General features: G+C 39.7%; 1 pseudogene; it reads right to left on the bottom strand.

Annotated features, from left to right (window-relative positions):
* Positions 1-2,881: 2,881 nt before the first annotated feature.
* LOC126087483 (olfactory receptor 1F1-like) lies at positions 2,882-5,313 on the bottom strand (annotated as a pseudogene).
* Between the last annotated feature and the right edge of the window lie 439 nt (positions 5,314-5,752).

Here is a 5,752-nt window from a genome sequence, read left to right as displayed (position 1 = left end):
AGCTTGCCTTGACAATAGAAATGTCTTCATCATATGTAAAAGCTACAATAATTAACACAGTTTAATACTGGATGTTTTAATAAGAATGGTCCAGAAATGGATCCCAGTGTATATAAACACTATATGCTCAAGGTGGCATCACAAATAATAGGGGAAGCGAAGAATTGTTTAACAAATGTTACTGAAATGATTCATTAACATGAGGGTGTGGAGTTTAGGTGATCTCCCCACATCTGATGCTAAAATGAATTCTAGAAAAATTAATTAAATGTACAAACCAAAACCCAAACCACCACCACGAACACAAAACCCCACCATAGAACAGCTAAGATAATATAAGGACCATTTTAGCTAGCTTGGTGGCATAGTGGTTAAAAGCTTCATCTGCTAACCAAAAGGTCAGCAGTTTGAATCTACCAGGTGCTCCTTGGAAACTATGGGGCTGTCCTATAGGGTCACTATGAGTTGGAATCGACTTGACGGCAACGGGTTTGGTTTGTTTTTGGTTTGGGTGGAGTAAATGCTTTCTTCTTAAAGGGTAGTGACAAAGATTATAAAAGAAAAAGATGGATTTGGTAATAAAAATTCTAAATCTTTATCAAGAAATAGCACAAATGATACAGTGTAAAACAATTCAACATAAAATGTTTTTTAAAAATGAAAAGGCAAATGATAATTGGGAAACTTGCACAAACTGATAATGACAATATTTTGAATATGAGAAATTTTATAAACCAATAAAATATTGACTATCCAATAACAAGAAGACATGAACAATTTTTAGAAAAAGAAACATGAATGGCTCAAAGAAATACGATTATTCAGCTTTACTAGTAATTTAAGAATTATAAATCAAAAGAACAAGGAGATGTCATTTTAGGCATTTTAAATGAGCAGAGTTTTTTTTTTTTTTTTAATGGAAATGTCCAGTTTGGCCAAAGAAAGCTGACAGTGGCTCCCTCCTATAATGTGACAAGTTTGTTTTTAAGAAAATTATTACCCCTTGACCCAGCAATTTATGTATAAGGGGAAAAAAATCAAAACATTATAACACTGAGAAATTAGAAACAACCTAAGTGGTTGAATAAATGTGGTCAAATATTATAAAGTTAATTAAAGCGCTTTTCATTAATCTTTGCTGGATAGGTGGGGCTCTTCCTCTCTTAAATCTAGTCCAGCCCCATCTTCAAATCAATCACTCCACTGAAACTGCTTTCATCGTGGTACCACTGATCTCCAGTTTCCGAAGTCCAACATCCAAATATCAGTTGGTGTTATGCCATTTTTGCGTGGCATTTTACATTGTTGATCCCTCCCTTCCTGAAACTCTCTACTCAGCTTCCTGAACACCACTTGGAAATGTAAAACATCACACATTTTCTAGCTCCTACCACTATCCACATGCTCACATACAATCCAAAGGCTGGAGGTTTCTTTCAAACTTTCAAGGAACTGACATTTTCTATCATATAAGAATTCTTAGATATATAAACTATTGGAAACAATCCCGTGTATTCTTTGAGGCAAACATAACATACAAATCTGATAAATATAAAAAAGACAATCACATGCTAAGCTTGGAAATATCCCCTGATTCTGAGTTCTGTCAGTTTTCACACTAGATGTTATCTTACCCATCTTGCTGAAATTAAGGGAAGCTGCTCTGTTTTCCTCTTCCTCAAGATCCAGAGCATCCTGTTCAGTTTCAAATATTTCTCAATTTTTGATTTCCTGTAATCATTTTCAAAATAAATTTCAAGTCAATGTTTAAATTATAAACTTTGATTATGCTTTACCTCAGGAAAAAAATTTCTAGTGAGTAAATTTTGCTAAAGGAGCTCCATAGAACTATATAAGGGCAGCAAAATAAATTTGTGCAGACTATGTACAAATTTGGAAAGGGTTTGTTATAAAATGAAAGTGGAAACCCAGGATATAAATTAGTATCACTACAAATACCTGAGCACACTGACAGTGCATAAACACAGCTGAAGTTGGCGTGTCTGGGCATTGGGATTGAAGAAGATGGTTCTACCCATATTCTTGTTGTAATGTTGTATGATACACAAAGCTGAGAAAAGAAGATTAAAATAATTAGCTTGAGTAGTGTCAGAATTAGGACCTCCGGGAAGCCTAAATGAACATTTCCCTTCTTGCCTCAACACCAGTTTGATCTTCCCATCAGCTGTGTTCATGTTCAGTTCTTTCTTTTGAGAAAGAGAAGAGCAGTCCTGACATCCAGAAGTTGGGTGGCCACTCGCAGCTGGGCCTTGGTATTCCTTTGTAGAACATAGAGAATTTTACAACATCACTATCAGACAAGGCCATTCTGTGACCTTGGTGGATCAAGACAAAGGAAGACCATGGTAGTCGTGTTTGACCACAGACAAAAGCATGAATATGATTCCAGGTTACAGACATTCTCCAATCCTGGCTGATATGAGTGATGGCAGCTTCCTTACCAATCTCGGCTTTAGCCTCCCTCTGTTCTTCCCTCCTTCTAGATAAGATATTGACATGCCCAATAAGAATTAGCCCTGCTTTCTGACAACATTGAATCCAGATCAAAGCACTGATTGCTTAAATTCTCACCAAAATCACCTCACACTTGTTCAAATCCTGTAAGTCCTTTCCAACACCCTCCTACTAAGAAGTCCTGGGATTCTGCCAAAGAGTATGTTCTTCCTTGTAATGAGTAACAAACCCATTAAACCAGAGGTGTATTCCTGGGTGTTTTGATTGGGAGCGTTGGCAGTTAGAATAGTCATTTGGTGAAAGGATCTCTCTTCCCATATTTAACCTGAAAAGTCTTCCTATCAAGAGATTCATTCTCACCAGGTAAATACAGGATGGGCCTCTTACAAAGGAAAGCTGCTACGTTTCATACAATGGGAAAAGCAAACAGGATTTTATTAGATCCTAGTTCCCCTCTATGATATTCAGAGTCCATGTCAATATTGAACAGAAAAAATTTTATGCCAATCATTTTTCTTAGAGCCCCTTTTCATATCCTTGTTCCTGAAGCTGTAGAAGAAAGGGTTCAACATGGGGGTCACACTGTGTATATCACAGTAGCTGTGGTGTCTGTCTCAGTTGAGTGGGAGGATGAAGGGTTGAAATACAGAGGAATGATTGTTCCATAGAAGAGGGAAGCCACAGCCAGATGGCAGCCACGTGTGGAGAAGGCTTTCCATTTTCTCTTTGTGGATGGGACTCTCAGGACAGCATGAGAAATAAGGATGTATGAGATGAGAATGCAAATGAATGGAGTAATTATTAGCCCTGCCACAATAAGAAGCATCATGTCATTGAGGTGTGTGTCAGAGCAGGAGAGTTTGAGGAGACTGATACCACAGAAGAAGTAGGGGATCGTGTCTGCACAGAACAAGAGTCCAGCCATCAGCAGGGTATGCAACAGAGCATTACATTGGCAATGACCCACGACCCAGGGACCAGCAGGGCACAGAGCTGATTGGTCATTTTTGTTGTGTAGTGTAAGGGGTGGCACACAGCAACAAAGTGGTAACAGGCCATCACAACCAGGAGGAAATTATCCACGTCTGCAAACGCAATGAGAAAATACAGCTGTGTGAGACACCCACAGAAGATGGTCTGATTCCCAAGTATGTGGTTGACCAGCATCTTGGGGACAGTGGTGGAGGTTAAGCAGATGTCCACAAAGGAAAGGTTGCTGATGAAGAAGTACATGGGGGTGTGCAGGCAGGAGTCTGCACTGATGGCCAGGATGATGAGCAGGCTTCCCAGGACTGTGGCCAGGTCCATGCTCAGGAAGAGCATGAAGAGGAGCTGCTGCTCCTGGGGCTGCCTGGAGAGCCCCAGGAGGGGGAACTTGGAGACACTTAACTGGTTGGCAACTCTTATCGGCACAGACTCAAGTTAATCCACAACAGCAAATTCAGAAATCTACACATGGATAGTTAAGATATGACAAATCAAGCTCCAGGATGGACCACATTGCAAAGCAATTATTAGAGTTGCTAAGATAAAATTTTTCCACCCTATCTACACACCCAAATTCCAACACTCATCCTGATGCTATTCCTACTGGACTCACTGGCTTTTACATATTTAACACTGAAAAACACACATGCATATACATAGTCCAACTCTATGACTCTATGTATCTTCACTAACATTTTCCAGTTTCAACCCCAACCACTTGTAAAGAGACAAGAGAAACAGCTGATTATAACTGGGCTGATCACAAGCTCCAGTTGATGGATTCAGGACTGCTATTATTGATCCCTGCATCTGCAATATTTAGCAAAGGGAGTTCCTTTGTAAATAAGTATTGACACATTTGCTGCTATAGTCTAACCTACTCGTCTGTCAGTTTGTCGTACTGTGGTGGCTTTCGTGTTGCTGTGATGCTGGATCAAAGATTATGGCCTTCAATATGGGTTACACCTCAACATAAAACAAAAATCCTCTCAACTGGACCAATAAGCAACATCATGATAAATGGAGAAAATATTGAAGTTGTCATGTATTTCGTTTTACTTGAATCCACAATCATTGCCCATGGAAACAGTAGTCAAGAAATAAAATGATGTATTGCATTGGGCAAATCTGCTACAAAAGACCTGGTTAAAGTGTTAAAAAGCAAAGATGTTACTTTAAGGACTAAAGCACACCTGACCCAAGTAATGGTATTTTCAATTGCCTCCTATGCATGTGAAAGCTGGACAATGAATAAGGGAGAAGGAAGCAGAATTGAAGCCTTTGGAATATGGCATTGGTGAAAAATATTGAGTACACCATGGACTGCCAGAAGAATGAACCAATGTGTCTTGGAAGAAGTACAGCCAGAATGCTCCTTAGAAGTGAGAATGATGAGACTTTGTCTCATGTGCTTTGGACATGTTATCAGGAGGGACCAGTCCCTGAAGAAGAATATCATGGTTGGTAAAGTAGCAGGTCAGCGAAAATGAAGAAGACCCTGAACGAGATGGATTGACATAGTGGCTGCAACAATGAGCTCAAACATAGCAATGATTGTGAGGATGATGCAGGAATGGGCAGTGTTTTGTTCTGTTGTACATGGGATTGTTATGAGTCAGAACCAATTTGATGTCACCCAACAACATAGCAATAACAGTATAGTCTTATCTGGGAGAAGTGGGCACTGTCAGGATGGAGTGGTCAATGCTCCACTGTATTGTAAAGATGGGAAAGTTTTAGAAATAAAGGCAAGTCCTGAGTGACTGCAGACAAGAGGTTCATGGCCTTGGCCCTATGTGCTGGAATGATGTTTGGGGCAATCATGCAGCAGGCATTTACAGGAGCCTCCATGGCCGCTGGGACCAGACTCCCTGAGAGCCTCATTACAGATAAGCAGAAAGTAATTGTGACACCTACTTCTTAGTCCCTTTGCACCAAACAAGGAGGACAAAGAATATTAGTTAACTCCTAGGTCAGAACTTGGAGATGAAGCAGTCTGGATGAAGACAATTTCCAGACAAAATTCCATGGAGCCTCAAATCTCATCACTTTGCTGATCTGGACTTTTGTTTACAGGTTTGGAAATTCCTTTATTAAGACATTTTTCTTCTTGCTTTCTTAGCTCAGAAACTAGGGGGATTACAGTGTTATCTCTATAAACTTTTTTCTTCTCATGTTGGTCATCTACTGCATGTCTTTGCCAGTGGGAGTGCTGGGACACATTATAAAGTTGTCCTTAATCCTTTCAAGCATTGAGAGTAAAGGAAAATCTGTGTGTAATGCATAGGGG

This window comes from Elephas maximus, chromosome 12, assembly GCF_024166365.1.
Source record: "Elephas maximus indicus isolate mEleMax1 chromosome 12, mEleMax1 primary haplotype, whole genome shotgun sequence".
NCBI lineage: Eukaryota > Metazoa > Chordata > Mammalia > Proboscidea > Elephantidae > Elephas > Elephas maximus.
Note: the sequence above shows the minus strand (reverse complement) of the source record. Positions and strands in the feature narration are given on the sequence as shown.